We start from the raw sequence: 23,710 nt of genomic DNA on the forward strand, positions 1-23,710 counted from the left end.
TATATATATATATATATAAAGTGATTGATATAACCCAGAGATAAAGTCGGATAAAATTGGTTAACATGGTGGAGCCGACAAACCATGCAAAGGCTAAGCACCCTCCAGGATAGCCACTTCAACTGAAAGGAGGACAATAGGGATGGTTTTGAAAGCAAATACTTGGGAGGAAGATAAAGAAACAGACAAGGCAGACGACCTCTTGATAAACCACCAGGCATCCATGGCCCTTCTATCTAGTCCAACACACCATTTAAAAGAAAACCGGTAGGATAGTGCCTAAGTATACCCTAAAGAGGAAAGTAGGCACTGAACTATTAAAGTGCAGTAGTTAACAGCCTTGAATGAAGAACTGTTTGGTAACCCCATTGTTGTCAGGTGTACGAGGACAGAGGAAAATGTGAAAAGAATAGACTCGACTATTCGGTGCATATGTAGGCAAAGGAAAAATGAGATGGAGCCAGAGAGGGATCCAATGTGGTATTGTCTGGCCAGTCAAAGGATCCAATAACTCTAGCGGTGGTGTCTCAATGGGTGACTGGGACCTTGGACAACCCACTACTAATTAGCAAGTAGTCAATACTTCATTTTCTAATGAACTGCAATGAAAGACAACTAGTTTAAAGTTTATGCAACTATGATTCCTAATCACGACAATGCATGACTTCTCGTGCCAAATAATCAAACTCCTCTCTAGTCTTTCCTACAATAGATGTTATTAGATTACATTCAATATATTTTATCACAAGATATCTACTTTCCAGTCTTCAGGCAAAGAAACAGTTCTGGAAGTTGTATAAAATCTAAATGAAAAGAAAAAACATTCATTAGAGTAAAAATTAAAGAACACAATGTGTACATACTAAAAAATTAACACCACTCGACTTCAAAGTAGTGTTCAGAATCTCACGAACATTAGGACTATGTCAGGTATGCAACCTATACAGGAGCTCCATGTGATATTCTAAATTTCTTTCAATTAAAATCACTTAAATATGAAAAGCTTAGATACATACACTCAACTTATACAATACATCAGTCCCTCTATTATATCCCCAGTTAAAAAGACATCTTAATGGGTAAAAGAATATATATAACTACTCTTAAATATAAATATTCATAAGCAGAATTAAGAGTGTCAGTCATCAAATGGGTTTACATTTTCTTTCACACACTTGAGTCGATCCGTTTTCTTTACTATCTTAAGTCTTCCGTTTTCTTTTAAACCACGGATGTTTTGGCTACTCTACAAAATCCTAAAAATGCAAATTTATAAAATAGGTTAAGCATCCTTCGACTACTGTACAGAAGGATTTTAACGTAAATATATTTTTAATGTCCAATCTTCCATGAATATTTTGTTTTTTGCTGTTCGTGACAAATTGTCATTTGTGCTAAGTCAAAATTATATTTGATACGTATGTAAAGCTCGCTTTCATAAAGAAAACAAATACCTATTCATACATATCTTAACAATTACTTAATTAGGACATGATCCAACGTCCATGGAGACAGCGAAGGACAATCAGCGTAGCAACTTTTTTATTCACAGGAATCCTGATTCCGGTTGCATTAGGTCAGTGATTGAAGTTTAAATGAGTCAAGTACGAATCGCTTACTTTGGCCCAGTTGATTGCAAAACCAGTGACGCTGTTAACGGATTAAATTTCATGCATCACATGAGGTCACTACACTTAATGGTCACATCTTAATATTTTAAAATCTCAAATGTGTCTCATCACTTTTTCAAACAAGAATAGTAACATTGCTTAAAAAGTAGAACACATTTTGTCCTGCATCAAAATCGTTGATAAATTTTTTTAAGAGTTTTATGATTTTCGAGGAAGCAAAAAAATTATTTTTCCTGAAATATTGTCCATTACGAAAGCCGACGCTGCCTTTTTAGTGGTATCAACTGTAATTTAAGACTGAACCTGTCCTGTATCCTATTTAAAGTTATATTTAGGATTACGTTCGTCCTTTTCAATGAACTGATCCTCGGACTACACTGATAGATAATACAGTTCTACCTTGCTCAATTTACTCTCGATATTTTAAGTTTTAATACATTTGCCTTTCAATGTAGACTAAGTATTCATTCCTTCGGCGTTCCTTACTATTTTTTTTATTAAAATTTTAACAGCCACTAAAAAGGACTATGAATATCGCAAATTTACTCAAAATATGAAAAGCAAAATATTTTGTTCGAAACAACTGGCAAGCTGTACAGTTTTCAGGGGTGTTTATCATAAACAATCTGTCTTGCGAATAAAATGCATATGGAGATTTAATGATTAAATACTATATTTAATAAACATATAGCCAGTTTGCGGTCCCTCCAGATCTCTAGATTACTTTATGATTTCATTTCGAAAAAAAAAAATCATAAACGTCGTGGTTGATAGAAATAAGTCTGAGGATCTAGACCATTTCGTTGAGGTCCTTCACCTAAATGAAATAAAACTTGCATCTTTGAAGTTCTTATGGAAAAACTCGAATTTAAATGACGAACTCCACTTTAAACAAAAGTTTTAGAAACTTCTAATATTGTAAACTCAAAATTTTATACTGCATAGATCGAGATAAAACATTATAAACAGACCTTTGCGATATATACAGTACAAAAGGAAGGTATTTTAGACTATGTAAAGAAGACATTTATTTACCTTTCACCGAGAGGTTTTCCAGTTAGTTCTCTAATATTTTCCCAATCTTCTTGCAACAATTATCATGTATGGCTCCGTTAACACCTGCAAATAACAACAGGCTGATTAATTCACCTGTAAAGCTTTCATCAATGAGTTCCAGTCAAAATGTACCAAAGCCTTTTTATAGTTTATACATGAAATATCCGTTTTAATGTTTATGTTTTTAAAATATTTTATTTTAATTGTTCATTACTTATATCGTTAATTTATTTCCTTGTTTCCTTTCGTCACAGGACTATTTTTCCCTGTTGGAGCCCTTGGGCTTATACCATCTTGCTTTTCCAACTAGGATTGTAGGTTAGCTAATAATAATAATAATAATAATAATAATAAACAATAATAATATGATTTATCGTTTACGGTGGTTAATTTTCCTTTGCAAAACCATCTCTACTAGTACATTTCAATTGAAATTACTAGCCTTGTTTTTCTCATAAATCGTGATTTTTATATATATATAACAAGATAAATTTTATTAATATAGTTTCTTCAGTTTGATAAAAATAAAAAAATCTTTTTTTAATCCTATCCTGGCTGGGCATAAGTAGAAGTCTGAACCATTGCACTCCAAGTGCCACAACATTATATTGTGCACTATTTTTTAGTGAGTTTACCTCATGGCGGCCTTTTGACTGTATCTTACATATGACATTGGAATCCGTCTCGCTCTCAAATTAGACACCCAATTTTACGGTGCTTATCACAGCCTCCAAGAAATTTAGTACTGAATCCCTATGCCACTCCTAGAACGAGGAATGGATATGAACATCAGAAATCTATACAGAGTTCATGTTATGATTAAATGTATTACGATATACAAAACATGAAAGCTTTAAGCATTTTTTTTCTTTTTTTTTTTGAGGTCCATTAATTGAAATCCAGACTATGTTAGTAATTCTGATGATTCCATACTCGCCATAATGGTTGAATCAAATTTATATGATAGCCCTTTACTAATTCAAAATCTGACCGAGCAAATTATGAGGCAATATACAAGACTTGTGCCTACTTGTATCTACAATACAGTAGTTATCACCAACAACCCTGGTGCTACGGCCAACACCGGTGATCCTTGATTTGGACATTCTGGTAATGCACTACTCTTTAGCAACTTGCCGAACTAGCAGTTCCTCATGCATTTTGTTTTACGTATAATTAAAACCTTCAAACTGACTGGGATGAGATTATTTTGCAATCCATTCTAAACTGATCAAATGAACAAGGCTTTTAAGCCTCTTCTTACAATGTTTAGTCAAAATAATTGATATGCAAATTCTTTTTGTCTAACTGCTTCAAAAGGTATGGTTCAATGACTAATGGCTAGAAATGCCCATTTCGAATAACAGGAGGCTCATGTTTGGAAAAGAAAGATCTGATTTCACATGGAATATTGTTACCTGACAAAAAAACCCGTGGCTCAAGCTTCATGGTGCAGCTGAAAAGGATTACGACAATACTGTAAACAAAACACCTTCTCCGAAAAGTCAGAAAGTAAAGGGGGGGGGGGGGGCTACTTTCATTTATACACACTTTTGTGTAGGAACAACAATGCTTTCTTTGTTTACACAGAGTTAACAGGAAACTCATGAAAATAACACACATTGTTTCACTTTTTGTTTTCCTAAAGCTAAGCTAACAATACAAAATGTTTGAAACTTAAAAAGAAAAAAAAAAGAAGAATCAGCTACTATGATAGCTATTGTACAGGGTATTATTTAGAAGTGGCGCATGTAGCCGTCATCAAAATACTTCCATAGGGAAAAAAAAATTAAACGATACATTGCAAACAAGGTTTTGAGGCAGAACCCATACAAATACTAATAGAATAGATCCATTTGAAAAAAAAATATATATATTGAAAACAAGGCTTTAGACCAGATCATATCCAAGTAGTTTAAAGGTTTAAAAGCCGCTCATGAATGGCAGAGGCAAGGGACAGTGACATTGCCCTATCAAGTAGGACAATGCCCTTGAGACTGACCATACAATTATACACTCACATGATCACCGCTTAAGCCCCCTCTCCACCCAAGCTAGGACCAGGGAAATGGCTGACGATGACCAGGCAAGAATGCTCACAAGAATGGTGAGATTGCAGCGACTAAAGGAAGTAACAAGTTTGAGCGGGACTCTAACCCCAGTCTGGTGATCATCAGTCAGGAACGTTACCGCATCGGCCACCACAACCGTAATGTCAACAATCTTCCAAAAATGGGGCAATGACAAGGCGAATGTTTAGTAGGAAGAAAAGTGTATCCTCCAAATCTGCATCACAGAGAAACTAAGCTTAATTCAGCCAATGTTCGTGGCGATAGTTTCCTGGGATGGTAGCCTAACGATGTACAACCATCGCTCAGGCACTAGAGCTGTCTGGAAATATGGATTATACATTATTTCACATCTATCTTATGAAAACGATTTTTCTACCCATACATGTGTTCAATATTTACCTTGCTTCATGTTACCCTGTAAATTGCATCCATCTTAGTATGATTGAAATTTTTGCTAAAGCATAGCTTGTTTTTGTTATTTGTATCCACCCGAGTCCAGATAAAAATTCAAGAAATGCTTAAGACAATACGTTAAATTACAAACCAGGAGTAATAACAACAGCAAGATGACCCTAAATTATGTTTTATAAATAAATATTAAAATGGCAAGAATACAAACCTAGAATAAATCTTGGAGTCTTAACACAAATTATCAACTTTGCTTCGTACTTAACCAAAATATCTAACTTCCAAGTCATAATAAATGTATTTGCTGCCAAGTTGTCGTCTTGATATTTTTTCTAATTGCATCTTTGATCACCGATTCTGCAGTGTTCAATTACTGCAAAATGTTATTTGTAGGTATTAAAGTTCATTGCAGTTCACCCTTACAGTCTAAATTACTATAAGAATGTAATTGAAATTACAGGTCGAATATTTAGATACTTCTGGTCTGCAGTAGCACTGTTTCTGGGGGAAATAATGAGCGTGGTAAATTAAAAATGTTAGGGCTTCTCTATAAGTAGATTCATATAATTAGGGAACCCAGTACCTTGTTTGTAGTCGATGAAAATGTAGTTTTTCTAATAAATCCCGTGTTTCAAGAGTAGTCCCTCTGCTCTGGATAAGTTCCTTCAGTCAGTAACAACACACTCAGAAAATGGATGTAAATAAGCCTTGATTTGCTAGTACTGTAGTTAAGCTAATCAGAAAGTCATCTCGGTCAAAAACATCTTTACGTTCTTTTTTTTTTTTTTTTTTTTTTTTTTTTTTTTTTACACAGCAGTGGCTCTGGAGATACCTGAAAAATGGGTTTTCTGTTAACCTTACTGGAATCGGTTAAGCTATCAATTTTTTTTTTTTTTTGCATGCAATTTTAAAAATTAGACAAAATTTAGAAGCACAAAGAGTATATCGACCCAATTTACTGTCTTAGTAAAGAAAACTACCGTAAGACCTATCTGGAGTTCAACTTCACAATTAGTGCATTTGGGAAAACTTTTTTACCGTTCACTTTATGAAATGTCATGTAGTGTAAAACCATCACTAGAAACATTTTTGCAAAGGATCATGACTTTGCAAACAATTCATTTATCAAAATCAGTTTTATTTGGGTACCAATAAATACCATTTTACGTAATACTACAACCTAACCTACTGACTCCTCCACAATTATTCAATTATCTATTTTCACACATTTCCTTTCTATTTTCAGGAACAGACATAGTGCGAGATAAGCTTACTTAATTTAGTCCATATGAAAGCTGTTTAGTTACTTTATGATTCAATTCTTGAGCAAGTGTGTCACAGTTCAGCAAAGTCATTAAATCCTCCTCCTCCTACATTATAGGAATCTACTCTACAGACCTTGATATCTATGCATATCCATCGTTACGTAACAACTCTTGTATATATATTATAACTTGAGTACCAAAACCATCGAAGCAATATACTTTTCTATGAATAAGTTATTTCATTGATATAATTTGCAAACAATCAGAAAACTTTCACACACTAATCTACATATGCCCCACCACTCCTAAGATAACAGACCTTTGTTAAAAGCTTAAGTCCCCAGAAGTATGCCCCAAACAACTTGGGCACTTTCCCTTTAATTAGTAAGGAAACCTTTAAGCCACATGATCACGATGTTAAGATAGGGAAAGTCAAGCCCAGGCTTCTTAATTTTTCATATCAAGGACTAAATTTATGCTTGCTTTGGCACGTCATTCAACTAAAACATGACGAATTAAACTATGGACATTAGAAATTTTCTACGTATAAATTTCCTTTATTAAGATTCTTTAAAATTTCATACCCAAATAAGTTATGTAATAACATTGTACTAGTGTGATACACAAACATTTTATGGGTTTGCAAAATTGATTCAGTTTTCTTCTCAAAGGATTTAATGACAAAACTAAGTTAGACGAAGCAGCAATTAAGGACTGGCCACCGATTGTATGCTATATTATACTTACTAACATTACTAATTCACATTTTCATTCCCTTTATTAGATATTTTATCAAACCCTTTTAATTTCCAGTAGGAGAGAGAGAGAGAGAGAGAGAGAGAGAGAGAGAGAGAGAGAGAGAGAGAGAGAGAGAGAGAGAGAGAGAGAGAGCGAGCGAGCGCCGTTATCCTAATAATTGGCAGTCTATTCCAACTGGCAATAGTCCACTCAAAGAATAATAGAAATTCCAGAATCTGCCACGCCTTGAATCCAATTTCACGCTATGGACGCACTTGGCTATACCATACGAATTGAGCAATCATTCAACGCTGGCTTCGACTTCCTTGTAACGAAGGGTTAAGAAACTTTGGAGCGGGATGCTACAATAAATAGTCTGTTCCCGCTACAATAACTAGTCTGTTTTATGATTAGGATTAACTAAGGACTTCAAATGAGAAATAAAACCTCAATTAGGTTATTTCAAATGGAAAACAATCCAAAATAACTGAAAATGCTGACCAATCTCTTGAAAATGTCAGGACTTTACAAATGTCTCATCAGATCACTTAAAAATGTCTATTTGAAATAAGCTGAAAAGCATTAAAGAAAAAACACTATAAAAAATGTAACACTGCGTTAGGAATATAACAACCAAGTAATAAGATATGTTACCTTTTCAACGTTGTGGTGGCCGTTGTGGTAACGTCCTTGACTGGTGAATGTCAGACTGGGGTTAGAGTCTAAATCAAACTCGTTAGTTCCTTAGGTCGCTACAACCTCACCATCCTTGTGAGCTACGGGGGAGCCTATGGGTTATCTTTTGAGTCATCAGCAGCCATTGCCTGGCTCTCGTTGGTCCCACCTTGGGTAGAGTGCGCCCTTTGGCGCTGATCATATGCATATATGGCCAGTATAAATTTAGAGCATTGTCATGCTTGATAGGGCAATGTCACTGTTCCTTGCCTCTGCCATTCACGAGTGGCCTTTAAACCTTTATACTGAGAATGCTTCCTGAAATGATAGTTCGCTGGTTCCCCATTTTGGTGTCCAATTAATAGTATTTTCAAACTGTTGGCTTTTAGAATTTCTTAAAACATGCAAATAAAATCAGCATTGTATTCACTTGCTAACTACCTTAATGTGTCAGCAAGTTCACTCAGTTCGGATTGATGGACACACACAAAGCCCAAGAATACAGAAACGACAAATATTAACGTTAGACTTTTTGACTAAAGACAGTACAAAATCTTTCACATCCCAACGTATTAAATACCTTTAGAGAATACCTTTGTTTTTACCTGTGGGAAACTCAGGTGAAACTCAAAAGCCTTTGATGTTTGAGTAGATGACCTACATAGGAAGCATTCTTTAGAGAGAGAGAGAGAGAGGGGATTTTTGTTAGATGTAAATGGCTATGCAAATGTCATGTAGATTTCCATATTCATGAATATTCAAGATGAAAAATATAAAATTCGTCTAAACATTGGATAACTCAATTGTCAACTAGAAGCAAACCTTACAATTTTAATAGTATATTAGATCTACAATTGTCAACTAGAAGCAAACCTTACAATTTTAATAGTATATTAGATCTACAAGGAAATTTTTGGGGTAAATTTTTATCTTTCAATTATTCAGATCTTATATTCCCCTAACAAAGTACAACAAGACATTCAAGGTACAGAGTAGTCTAGATCATGTAACCATGAAAATGTTTAGCGCTGTTTCAGAAATGCTACAATTAACCCTGACAAAATTGCTTTCATTCTGCTGTCATTATATACCGTATAACCATTCTGCTATGTACTGTCGAGTTATTTTTTCTTATTTGAAAAGTAATTCCCGGAAAGGAATGGTAACCTACACTTGAAAGGAATTCATAATTCACAAGTTAATTAATTTCCTCATTTAACATGCAACATGAACTGTTATGCACATTATATCTACGCAACATGTTAAAAATTCTGTGAGGAAGACGGCATGTTAGAAATTAGTTCTTCGTCATTGCCGGAAGGGCGTTCAGTCGGCGTCAATCCGACATTTTTTTATTCCTCCAAAAGTTGCGTCCTTTTTCGTGCCATTGCGTCGCTGGCGGATACGATAATCTTAATCTAATTTACGTGAAACATTATATATATATATATATATATATATATATATATATATATATATATATATATATATATATATATATATATATATTAGAAAATATAAAAAAATATATATGACAAAAAATGCACACACAGCCATTGCCACAAAATTAGTCAAACATCTTACCATGTGTGCTTGACAGCCCTCAACTCAACTCCGTGGATAACAGCTATTATTTTCATTCCTTTTTGTGTCTAGAACAGAATTTCGTACCATTTTAAATATTACGCGATATAGTCTTTACATTGATACAAACTAAGAAATATGTCGTATAGCATCCTGCTTTTTCAACTAGGGTTGTAGTTTAGCTAGAAATAATAATCGAATACATTAGGAGTTACTTCAAACCTTGGATAATTTGGTTTAAAATTTGAATTTCGAAATGTGCCTAAATAAAGGCATACTTGAAAATATTTTCTCAATTATATGAGTTATAAAACAAGTATCTTATAGAAAAAAAAATAAGAATCCCGTTAATGGGTCAAAAATAGTCTATTTCCTCGATAAATATTAAATCATAATTTAGGGGGGAGAGGGATATTCGAGTTACGAGAAAACTTAAGTGGTTTATACGACGTTATTTGAATTTAATATAAGAATACCTGAAATGAAACTTCATGTTAAAATTATCCTTCCAGAAAAAAATCTTTCGACAAGAGTAACTCTTGACATATCAATATTGGTCAAGGTTATTTAGAAACAGCCTAACTGCCAATATTACCCTCTTCAAATGGCGTATTGAAAGAATCATAAACGTAAAGAATCATTTCGTATAGTATTCCGTTGACCAGCAAATTTCTCGGCAGAAAATTCTACCACAGTAAATTCTAGCGCAGGTCAATTCCACCACGGAAAATGCTACCAGAATAATTGCAACTAAAAGCGCTTCCGTAACATTCTTAATTAACAATGGTATATTTTTTTATGGTAAATATCACCAGCGGCTTCATTGTTTGGACACTCAAATAAGCGGCATGAATATCCAATTTATCGGTTTATTACAGAACAGGTTTGCTCAATTGTAAACGCCAAAATGAACACGGAGTGAATAGTCAATTTGGTCGTTTGTTAGAGAATAGGTGTATGCCCTTGCTACATACTTCATAGAATTTAGCTGGCACTTTTACTTTTCTATTCAATTAAACTTTGAAACCCTAAATCAAGCCAAAATTCTTCCTATCATAATAAAACAAACAAAAGCTATTGATGGAGAGAATTATATTTATGGAAACTAAGCAGATAACAACAGCAAAACTAAACAATGGCGTTATGAACATTTTTCTACAGGTTGACGAGCTACACTACATACTATTTTGAACTGCAGTCAACCAGACGATATTCTATCAAATGGATGCCATAACCAATTGGGAAGCAGTACATACGTTAATGCCATTTAACGGCAGTTTTTCAGCAATAAATAATTCAGCAATGTGAACGGGCACAGTACAGGAAGCAGTAGCTACTGCTGTGCAAAATATCATTGACTAAGCACAGTCGGAAATTATTCCCGGACTTTCACTTGAATTACGTAACTGGAGTGAGCGTGCTTTAGCCAGCTTCCAACATGTAAGCTCGGGGTTTGAAATTCCTTCTTCACTTGAAAAAGGGCCATAAAGTAGGCAAAAATCCTGGAATACATGTGGCCAGGTATTTACAGTTTTAAAAACGGATATATTGACGCCAGGGAGTAATGTTACCAAGACGTTAAAGATACTAACAAAGCAGGGTAAAACTGCGGTCGCCTGTATTTCACTGATATACGGCTGAGAATAATATATTTTTACGAGAATTTCCTATTAAAATTTCCTGGCTCCTGAAATGGGCAGCAACAATTACAGCGCCGACGCAAAGCTTTATTGACAAACCAAATTAGAACACCCAAATGTCACCCACATCTGAAGTCACCTGGGGGATAAGACATGCCATCACAAAACTCCATTCCGGGGACAAGCTCCGGACAATCTACCTGAACTGAACTGAACAAAACTGAAGGTTTGAAGAGGAAGGAGAGTTCAAGTTCAGAAAGTTTGCTGCAGACAAACAGCAATTAAAGGCCCACTTGTCATTATTTTTGTTTTTGTAGAAAAAAAAGAAAAAAAAATTAATATAGAATCAATGGGTATACAGTATATCTAACCACACTAGGAATAAATTGTGCTAATTAATCAGTTCCGGAAAATATTTAATCAACAGACATAGCGAACTGAAAATTTAAAAAGTTTGTTAGTATTGGACCTTTGGCTCAATTTCACTATTTCCATATTTAAAAACATCGTATTATTAAAAACTGAAGCTTAAAAATCTTTGCACTTGTCAAAAAGGAACACTAAAAATCTATACAGTATTGATAACCTATCCCGATACATTTTCCTTGTTTTTACATAAATTAGGCCTAATTAACAAATCGCCTCGACGGCAGAGTTTAAAGAAAAATTTGGTTTAGAGTTAACAACCAGTACTAGTTACTTTGAAAAAACTTCATATCCAGTATAAGTTAATTTATAAAACTTCATAACCAGTACATATTTCTTTGAAAGAAAGTATGTTGTATTTGAAGAGTTCGCAACCAGCGCAGCTTTTCAAAACCGTTCAAGATCCAACTACCGATATTGAACCCTTTTGTGTTTTAGCTCCGATTATATTTCCTTGGGGAATTCAGGCAGTTTCTCGCTCTAGTAATAGTTTTATAAAAAAAAAAAAAATTGAAGTATAAAACTAGCAAAACATGGAGTAAGTAAAATAAAGATTTATTGCCCGTCTAATATACAAGATGAAAAATCGAAAATAAGTATTATTGAAGGACTTAAGTTTCACCGGCCTTGTAATGGTCTATTCTGAAAAAAAAATTCTTCACACCCTATTATGTAAAAATTAAAGACTATCTATTTCATATTAGCTGCCATATTTGGTCGGACAAAGTAATCACAATGACAAAGTAATCACAATGACCTAGTATATCATCATCATCATCATCATCATCTAGTATATGCTAGTTTTGATCGTGGTGTATAGAATGTATTGCCAATAATTGGGGAACTCTAAGTTAAAATGCACAAATAGATTTAGATTTGGACGAACAATTTACGGGTTCGTTGTAAATTTACGACAATACGGATTCAAAATTTCACCGAAAGCCTATCAAGTCTAAGAGAATCTATTTGTATTGTTGATCAACCAGAATTGAACAACTCCGGAATTCGGAAAATTTCAGCAACAAATGATCAATTCAAGTGTTCAAAAGAATATCCTTCGATACTGTGAACTAACATCACCTCTGATTAAAAAAAATGTAGCTTTCATAGAACTCGTACTTTCTATGTACCACGCTTTAGTGCCCTAAAATACGCCAAAAAAATAGAAGAATATCCTTTGTAACAATCTATAAACCTCCTAGAACAAACTATAGTATCTTATGTGAAGAATTTGGTGCTCTCATTGAGATGATTATCATGGAAAAAAAAGAATTAGTTATCTGGAGAGACTAATTTTTGGATGGATGACGCATCAAATCCTGACGCTTTGCCATTTAGTGAGTTACTAGAATCATATCGACTATTGAATAATGTCGACTGCACAACTACTTTAACTGGGCATACGCTAGACTTTATTACAAGTGATGACATGAATAAGATTGTATCTGATATAAAAGTCGAAGCGTTTAATCTACCTCTACAGAAACATGCGTTAGTAAAGAAAATAAACTTTAAGAGTTTAGACATAAAACAAATTTTTCTCCTACCGTATTTATTGAAAAAGTTACAAAGAAAATAAACGATGCTATCAACATTCCATGTGATCATGATGACCAACGTCTGTTACGAGCCAAGTGTGCTAACTGTCTTATGACCACTTACAATAAAGTGAGTAAACGTAAATATGATACCATGTGCCCTCAGATGGAAAAGACTATAACCGTAAAAGACCAATCTCCTTTGTTTGATGGAGAGACTTTGGTAAAAAAAAAAAAAAAAAAAAAAAAAAAAAAAGGTTAAAAGACGAAAAGAAAGAAAGTGGAATAGGTTAAAAACTGAAAGTACTTGGGTAGAATACAAAACTGCTGCGTGTCAATATAACTACCTCCTAAGAAGGAAAAAAGTGAATACTATAAGAGAAAGATCCTCGAAGCAGCAACAGACATAAATAAGTTATATCGTCTCCTGAATGGTATAATGGGAAATGTAAAAGAAAAGAAGCTACCTGGTGGATACAATGACCAGGAACTAGCAAATAATTTTCTAGTATTCTTTAAAAACAAAATTGAAAACATACAGTAACCAGATCATTTGTAAATACTCAACATCAGATTAATGATACACCAGGCACACAGACAAAATTAATACGATTTAACAACATAACACAAGATAACATCACCAGAATTATCAAGAGCGCAAAAAAAAAAAAAAAAAAAAAAAAAAAACCGCGATCGATCCTATGCCAATATCTGAAGTAATTGGAGAGTGAGACTTTTCTAGTCTAGCCGAAATAATAACGAGAATAGCAAATGCAAGCATTGATGAATGTAAGTTTCCTAAATCTGAGAAAATTACTATAGTCACACCAGTTCTGAAAAATGCACTGGACTACCAGGAATTAAGCTCACATAGACCTATTTCAAATCTATCCCGTCTCAAAAGTGCTTGAATATGTAATTCTTGAGCAATTAGTCAGCCACTTAGAAGTAATAGAAGCTTTGCCTGACAACCAATCTGCTTACAGAAAACTCTACTCTACGGAGACAGCCATCTGCTCTGTTGTAAATGATATGCTAGAAATGATGGATGAAAATAAATGTGGTATCTTAATACTGCTCGATCTCAGTGCTGCTTCTGATACAGTGGTGCATGAACTACTAAATGATCTATGGTCCATCGGCGTTGAAGATCAACCCCTTTGAATACCTAAAAGACTACTTAGTTGGTAGAAATTACTGTGTACAAATTGGAAACTCTTATTCATCAGATGAGCCCTTAAACAGAGGGGTACCCCAGGGGAGTGTACTTGGCCCAATCTTATTCTGCATCTATACTATTGGTCAGTCGAAAATGCTACAAAGGTATGGTGTGAAGTTTAAACTATTTGCAGATGACACACAATTTTACTTCTCCATAAATTATATACATGACACTACTCAAACTCTAAAACGAATCCTTGATTGTGTTGGAGAATGGATGACATTTAAACAACTAAAATTAAAAGAGCAAAACTTAATTCATGGTGGTGGGCAAGAGAAACAGGGTGAGAAACTTAGGTGATATTCAAATGAACATAAATAATGACTCGGTGCCGATATCTAGTAAAGTTCGAGATCTAGGTGTATTTCTTGACTGTAACCTGTTTCTAAATGCCCAAATAAATAATGCAATAAAAACTGCTGGTTATCATCTAAGAAATACTGCGTTTATAATAAAAAAAAGTACCTGGACGAAAATTCTGTTAAGAAACCTGTGATATTACCAGGATTGACTACTGCAACTCAATTTACCAAAAGTCTTACTTAAGAAATTACAAAACATAATAAACAGAGGAGCAAGACAGATAAAAGGTGTCCCACCTAGAGAAAGGATCGCCCTTTTACTAAGTGATTTACACTGGTTGCTGATTAAAGCGAGAATTGAATTTAAAATATGTACAATAACCCACCAAGTTATCAGAACCGGTCGTCCAAAATCCATAAGAGATTTGCTACATATTGCGCAGCCAACAAATCGTGTCGACACGAGGAATAGTTACAGATGGCTACAAACCGTTGGAACCTAGATTTATGTCTAACTTTAGGCTCCTGAGCCTTTAAACATGCGGCCCCGAGACTATATAATAAGCTCCCACGAAACATTCGAATGGTTGAAGACATTAAGGCTTTCAAGAGGAAACTGATAACTTTCTTATTTCATGAGTCTTTTGACAGTGACGATTTAACAGTAAATGAACAATATGAGACTTGAAAAGATAAATACTGTGAACGAACAAGGTAAAACGACAGTGGAGGTCCTGTAGAGAGTGGGGTTCCCCTGTTGTATGGGACCGGAAAAGCAGCCATCAAAGTAAAGTAACTATCACTAGGAAAAAGCAGAGACAATTTACTTGTGCAGTCAAGAGGTGATTTACGAAAATTAATTTAAAGCTGGAAACTCGACGCAACTAAAGCAAAATCATAAGTTTGGAACTTAAGGGTAATAAAATTGATAACATTTAAATAAGTACCTGAAATACAGAAGTACAAAGATTCGATATTAGCAACTTATGATTGAAGAATGCAAGGTCTAAATATGCTACATTCAAATATTTAACATTTAAACCTTGGACTAAAGTTACCAAATCCCGTTACCATCTTGAGTATGATTTTACTTGTAATGCAATTAGGTGTTAAAAACATGAAATCAAAAGGGATTCTGTGGCAGACCTTCGATTAAGATTCACTAGACATTTTGCAATAACCCATCTTTAAAAGTTGACATTTCGAGGGTCGATAAAAGAAAGCTTTTGTTCATAATTAAATTTGAAAGGACATAAACCTTGAATTTGACACGTAATGGCGTTTTCTTCCCCATGTCTGAACGGGGCAGTTAACTATCTCGTGACTAAGACGACCAGTCACAGGATACGAAGAAAAGTGTTTTATTTTTGGTTCTGGAACCTTGTTTAGTTAGAGAGAGAGAGAGAGAGAGAGAGAGAGAGAGAGAGAGAGAGAGAGAGAGAGGTTTTTGTCTGTCAACCAAACGTTACGCCAATAAATAAGTCGACACCTTGCTCGACGTTAAATGCTTAATAGGACCATTCAACACGGCGGCAAATTAGCCACTGCCTAATCGCCTTGACCTGGGAAGTCTGTCAGGTCGTTAGTTTTTATTTTATTTTTTTGCTGAAGGTTCGGTTTTTTGTTTTGATCACAAATTAAAATATTTATTCGTATGGTTTAAGGTAATATTTGTAATTTTTCTTTATAAAAATCTTATTTTTTCATTCGTCCTCAAGTCGTCAAATTGGAATCAGATATTCTTGGTAAGCGAGCAAATAAGTAAAAAGCTTTACCACAATGGCTTTATATCATTTGGGCAAGTTGCCCAATAGTGATAAAGTATCAAATATTGACGCTTTTCGTCAAAGGTCCAATGCAATGGACGGACCCACGCCAAGAACACGTGTCAGAAGTTGCCTAGTAAAAACCATATTAAAACGCCACGCACAAGAATCACAATAGTATTCGAATGATGAATCCGCAATAAAGCCGATGTAAATTGCCTTCTTAGTTGAAGCTCCTTTACCAACGCTTAGCAGCATGAAAATAATTTGACGAAAAAGGGAAGGGTGTTGGTTTATAGCCACCAAAGCATACCAGTTTCCACAGGACCTACAAGATCAGGTTATAGTATACATTCTTAGGTATTTATCGTATCTCACAGCATATTGCGTGCTTTTGTCTAATCCACATTATTCCAACTCCGTATAGTGTAAACCTGATATAAAATAATAAAATATTCTTTTGAGAGAGAGTGGCCAACGACGCAATCGTACAATTCTATTTGGAAGGGAAACTTGGATTCGCTACTTAGAATTATACGTTCAACTTATCTCCGATTTTATTCTCTGGGGTATATTGCATTCTAACAGAGACTATGGAGTTTATCTAGTCCTATATACTGTATGCTTAACACCATATGAACAATGTTCGATTTATTAAAGTGTTTAAGCATTAGTATCGAATATAGGACCACAGTATCCATGGGTTCTGAGGAAATTACCGTAGAGTCAAGAGATGGGATTTTCTTAATTTGAAACAAAGCGGTTTGCAACACCAATCATATATGGAACAGCCGAAAACACAATAGCTACCACCTATCTAGCCAAAATAAAATATGTGATGCGAACGAAAGAATAAAAAATCTTGAATAGACGGTGAACGACACACTTTTGAAGATCCTAAGAGGAATGACACGTAACTACCATAAGAATTAAAGTTTAAAATTTCTTATTTAATTCATGCTGGTATTTCATAATTAGGATGAAAACTTTCAGATTTCAATGTTAAAACCAATAAAATATCCCCCATGTTGGAATAAACTTTTCATAAAGATTTTTCGAATCTTGTGTAAACCATTAATATGTTTATTAAGCTTTTTATTATCAATTTGCAGCATAAATAAATAGGGAAGACATACTGTACTCCTGTTTACAGCTATATACCTTGGTTTACCATTGACAGTCTCGGCCGGCCAAATGATTCAGGTGACGGCACGCTGGTGGCGAACTGGGTCACACTAACTAAAATGTCACAATGGTCGCGTGAGGATTAAAACAAGAGATTGCTTCGCAACGCATATGAATTGTAAATCTTAAGCTGGGTTTACACCAGGGTTGAAAGAATAGGGTTTACACGGTCGAATGGTTCGTCGAACCCAGTAGTCGAAGCTGCTTGTCAAACGGTTCGAAGAGGTGGAGTCAGTCACAAGTGCATAAAGTTTGACTATCATCATGTAAGCGAATGTTTGCGACCACGGTATTCACGAATAAAAAAAAAAAAAAGGAAAAATACTAAACGGAACTGTCCAGGTATGAGGCGACTCCTAACACTAAATTTTTAACTGCCAAATTTCCACTTATTACCTTAATGTTTTGAATCTCCCAAACTGATATAATTCGACCGAATTTATAAGAAACAACAATTATTCAGAAATAAGTTATTGTTTTAATATTGTAACCTCTGTTGGAGGATAGTTCACTTTAAATACATAAAGGGTCAGTTAGCCTCAGTTTTGTATCTAATTTGCCAAATTAATAAAAAGCCGGGAATTCTGCTATACATAAAAAATCAATTATGTTTATACAAGGAAAAAATATCGCTGATTGATATTTTTCAATAATTTAATATTACTTCAAACATTTGTGACACTAAAGACCAGTAAACACCACTTTAGCTCCGCCCCGCCACGAGGGTCTGAAGAAGACCAGAGAATTCAGGTTCAGAAAGTTTGGCGCAGATAAACAGCAATTAAAGACCCACTTAGCATTTTATTTTTAAACCATACTAAGAACAAATTGTGCGAGTTTAACTGGGCTACACAAGGCACTAGAAGAGTTGGAAGACCCAGGCCTACATGGCTGAAGACTATGAAGCGTGAAGGTGGAGATGATGAATGGAAAAGTATTGAATTAATGTCTCAAGATAGAGACTACTGGCGAAATCTAACCGAGGCCCTTTGCGTCAATAGGGCTTGGTAGGAAGATGATAATGACGATGAATCAATCAGTTTCGGATATTTAATCAACAGACATACCGAACTGAAAAATTAAATACGATATCTTCTGCCCTGATTGAACTTTTAGCTCAATTTTAGTATTCCCATGTTTGAAAACATCTAATTACCTGGAACCTCAGTTTAAAGATCTTTGTACTTGAATACTAAAAATCTATATTGATAGACTCGGATACACGTTCCTTGTTTGTATATACATTGGCCTAAATTAACAAACCATCTCTGCAGGAGTGTTTTAAGAACATTTTGCTATAGGCCCAAATACACTGTCAATCACGATTTCACAATATCCGTGTTTGTGTAAGCATATCCTTTGTGAGTGGTATGATTGGGTGGGATTAAAACACTATCACACCCACTCACGAAGGATATGCTGGCACAAACAGATATTGTACAATCATGATTGACAGTATTTGGTCCTTTAGAGTTAATAACCAATACTAGTTACTTTGAAAAACTTCATATCCAGTACACGTTATTTCAAGAGACTTCATAACCAGGACATGTTGCTTTGAAAGACTGAACAACAGGTGCTAGTTTCTTTGAATGTGTTCGAAGAAAGTATACGTTGTATTTGAAGAGTCCGCAGCCGACGCAGCTTTTCAAAACCGTTTAAGATCGAACTGCCTACATAAAAGGTTAAAGGTGTCTGGTTTCAGCTCAAGTTTCATCATAACAGGTGATCACCAGAACCAAAGACTATATACTGAAGGAAGATAGGAAGGCTCAGGCTTTTAACACACAAATGAGTGTGCTATGAAAAGATGCCAGATACTCCCATGCAAAACGAATGGCTCCATCTGTTGAGCGAGCAGCCAAACATTCAGAGCGGTAATGCTTACGGGTATATAGGATGGAATTCGATTGTAAATTTTGCGACATATTGGTTCATAATTTGCATTACTATGTCAGTATATTTTACTCACATATTCATGATATTCTTAAATTTTAGGTAACTAAATTGCAAATTATGTTTGTCTATTTTTCAGAAATTCAATAGCTATATCTCTTATGATTTAGTTAATTTTCTTGCAAATTTAAGTATTGTACAGTATATTACAACCATTTTTAAATGTTCTATACAATACCACATTCGAATAAATTAAAACATACTGTATATCTGATTTGTTAAACTTAGCCACAAATGCTTATGTGTAGGCATACATTTAATTACAGTTTGTAGGCCACTGTAAGATGGAGAGATATTAGGTGTATAAAAACACAATTGTATTTTATTTTTTATTGAAATGGAAAAGCATGATGCACTCATGTATAGTTTAGTATTATAAACTAATAAATGTATAAATGTACAATCAAAAGGATCAAAATAACACAAAATTGTATCACACAAAAATAATCCAAAGGGGGTAGGAAATAGAAATAAGGTAGCATACAAGCCAACAAAAAATGAAAAACAAAAGAGATTTACTGTGGATGCCTTGCCTTAATCTTACATCCAATATCAGTGGGGGCTTACTCATTAGCAGCACATACTGCATGTAGTATACTGTTTGGACTCACCGTTCTTTGTCCTTAGGGAACCTGTGAAATACCAAATGAGGATCGGTTTCTTTTTGTTTATGGCACACAACACACTTGTGTGACTTCTTTACTGTCGGCGCCATGATTTCGTTTGAGTCAACTGTCAAATTCTGAATATAAACAAACAAGACGACAAACGATGTATACCTACAACGCCATCTGAAATCGGAGCAATCAACTATTGTGTTCACTTTGGAGTTGCCAACTAGCGTATTAACATTCTATTTTGAGCCTTCCTATCTTCCTTCAGTATATAGTCTTTGACCAGAACGACAGCCGGGCAAGCCCAATCCCCGAATGGGGTGCCCAAACACAGCAGTACCGATATTTCCTTGAGGAATACCGGTTATTTCCCGCACAAGTGATGGTTTCATAAAATTTTAAGTGCAAAACTACCAAAACTTTAAGTAATGAAAAAACGATTTATTGCCCGTAGAATATTAAAGCTAAAAAAATAAATTACTAAGTATTAATGAAGGACTAGGTGTCATCGGCCTTGTTATGCTCTATTTTTAACATATTGTCTTCGCATCCATATTTACAAAAATTCCAGAACATAGGTAATTTATATTAGCTGCGATATATAGGCGGGCAAAGTAACCAGCGATGACCAAGTATATACCAGGATTAACCTGGTATATACGACGTATTGAGGACAAGTAAACCAAGGTACTGTATATACAGTATTATTTTATAGACCTTGAAGTAAAGAGCACAAATAGGTTTATTGTAAATTTACGACGATACGGATTCAAAATTCAACAAAGTCTGGCAAGTCTAAGCGAATCAATTTGCATTGTTGATCGACCAAAATTGAACAATTATTGAATTCAGAAAATTTCAGCTACAAATGATTGAATCAGTGTCTGACAATATTTTTCGATACTTTAAACTAATATCACCTCTGATATGCGTTTGCCAAAAAATGTAGCTTTCATATAACTTATTTTATAAATACCCTGTTTTAAAGGCCTAATTATCATTAAAAAAAAAACCGGACGTAACCTGCTTGTGCAGCCAGAGGTGATTTGCGTATATTAATCTAAAGCTGGGAACACGATGCAACTTAGTAATAGCAAATTCTGAAGTTTGGAACTTAAGGTAATAAAATAAGTGAAATACAGAAAGCACAAAGATTCGATATTAGCAACTTATGATTGAAGAATGCAAGGTCTAAATATGTAACATCTAAACCTTGGACAAACGTACCCAAATCCTGGTACGATTTTAAATATGATTTTACTTGCTATGGAATTAGATGTTAAAAACACGAAATGAAAAGATTCTATGGCAGACTTTCCATTAAAATTTAATAGACATTTTGCAATAACCCATCTTTACAGTACAGACAGAATACAAAACCATCTTTTTCTGTAAGTTGAAATTTCGAGGGTGGATAACAAAGCTTTCGTTCATAATGAAATTTAAAAGGACACACTCATGATTTTGGCAACGTAATGGGCTTATCTTCCCCATGCATAAATGGGGGAAAGGGGGGTTGGGGTGCTGGTAGTTAACTATCTCTAGACTAAGAAGACCAGTCACAAGATAAGAAAATAGTTTTATATTTGGTTCTGAAACCTTGTTTGGTTGGCGAAGGGGAATAAGGCAAGATAATACGGAGAGAGAGAGAGAGAGAGAGAGAGAGAGAGAGAGAGAGAGTGAGAGAGAGTGAGTTGATAGGTCGGTGCATTATATGCAGCGCGTTTCAATGTAATTGAATTAATAATAAACAATTTTTCCGGTAATAGTTTACAACACCACGCTCTCCATTTACTCCAAATAATGCAATCCTGCAGTTTTCATCTTCTTGCACAGTAATTAGGTGGTTATTTAAATTCTGGCAAAGCAATAATTAGCAAGATAAGTTGAGGAAGGGGGAAGGGGTTATTAAAAGAAAAATAGCTCGGTTTCCTCACCAAACGACTTGGAACTGACATGTCAACAAAGTCAACGAAACAGGGTTCGTGATGCCAGCGTACATAAACAGAAGTTCGTGATGCCAGCGTACATTTGATATACTGTATATTCAAAATATACTTAAAAAAAATTGAGTGATTACTCAAAAGTGTCACTATTTGTAAATTGCATATTTTATGGACACTTTTGAGTAATTAATCCATTTTTAACTAAGCATATTTTGAATATACAGTATATCAAATGTACGCTGGCATCACGGACTTCTGTTTATGTACGCTGGCATCACGAATTCTATTTGGTTGACTGTTGACATGTCAGTTCCGAGTCGTTTAGTGAGGAAACAGATTATTTTCTTTTTATAACCCCTTCTCCCTTCCTCAACATATCTTGCTAATTATTGCTTTCCCAGAATTTAAATAACCACCTAATTACTGTGCAAGAAGATGAAAACTGCAGGAATGCATTATTTTGGAGTAAATGGGGAGCGTGGTGTTGTAAACTATTACCCCATTCCCTTATAACGAATAAACTAAGCTCTGGCCAAAACCTATTGAATGAAAAATAAAAATTTATCACTACACCAATCCCAGTATGCGTGTTTATAAATTCGCAGGGTTTAAATTTAATATATGAATATTATGATTAAAATTATTAATGTAACTGGTATTATTCTTAACATAATTGAGCTAGAGGGCGTAAAAATATGCAGTACAGTTAACGCTTTATTAAAATTTTCCCGAATATTTAACTCATTTTGCCTTGCCGGTAATTAAATGCATCACAATCTATTCAATATATCATGCATTATCTTGAATTGTTTGGTGAATTGAACACATTTCAGTAATAAAACTTCAGCTTTCACTAATCAAATTATCTGAATAACAAATGTGTAGTTTAAGTCATGAAGGCTACTACTATGCATTTCAAGTTCACAATTTCTACTTGTACTATGCACACTATGCACAATTATTTGAGAATTATTTGAAACCACTCCTAGCTCATAGGGTATGATAAAATGAAATTTATGGGTAAATTTGCAGAGGTGCGCCGTCTAAAACAATTACCTACATTTCTAACAATCACTAACCTCTATATATGCCCCGCTAATAAGATTATTTTTTCAAAATATATCTTTATTACCGTTCAAAACACCAGAGCCTTTGTACGGTTTGGTATGACTGCCCCTCCACTTGCTTTGGTTGCCCGTTGGAGCCTTTGTTGAACAACAGTCGGTACTTGCGACCATGTAGAAAACAGTTTTTTCTCTCCCATTTTCTCTGAAGTCGCTCGTAGCCCGTGCATTACAAAACCCTCACCCCCGTAAGTTTAAGGTTTTGTTTTACCGAATTAACAGTTTAATGACTTAGGTCTTTACTCCACCGTGGTTACCTTCGCTTGCAATAAAAAAAAAAAAAAAAAAAAAAAAAAAAAAAAAAAAACGCTTCCAACACATAAAACACCGATATCTAAAAAGAAATTCAGGATTTCTGTCTAAAATATGAAACGGCCCACAGAAGCACTAAAAACTACATTGTGAGATTAGGAAGATTACTGATGCGACTATAACTGCAGTTAAGGACCCAATCGGTTATGAAAGCAAGCTTGGAGAGACGTACAATGGCAAGTAGCGTTTATTCAAGTTAACTACTTTAATCCCCCTTGCTAGTAACCCTAGAGCTTCTTTGCACTACGTC

The 23,710-nt window shown here is 34.6% G+C and overlaps 2 long non-coding RNA genes across 2 annotated transcripts in view; one reads left to right on the forward strand and one right to left on the reverse strand.

Moving 5' to 3' along the window:
• The window catches only part of LOC137615179 (uncharacterized), a 441,588-nt gene that overhangs the window by 55,325 nt on the left and 362,553 nt on the right, over positions 1–23,710 (forward strand). The gene's annotated exons all lie outside the window — the stretch shown is intronic.
• LOC137614634 (uncharacterized) lies at positions 4,308–7,974 on the reverse strand. Its single transcript, XR_011039113.1, has 3 exons — positions 7,825–7,974; positions 5,751–5,999; positions 4,308–4,973 (listed from the first exon to the last, which is right to left on the reverse strand). It is a non-coding gene; the product is annotated as an uncharacterized lncRNA (long non-coding RNA).

This window comes from Palaemon carinicauda, chromosome 21 (genome assembly GCF_036898095.1).
Source record: "Palaemon carinicauda isolate YSFRI2023 chromosome 21, ASM3689809v2, whole genome shotgun sequence".
NCBI classification, from domain to species: Eukaryota; Metazoa; Arthropoda; class Malacostraca; order Decapoda; family Palaemonidae; genus Palaemon; species Palaemon carinicauda.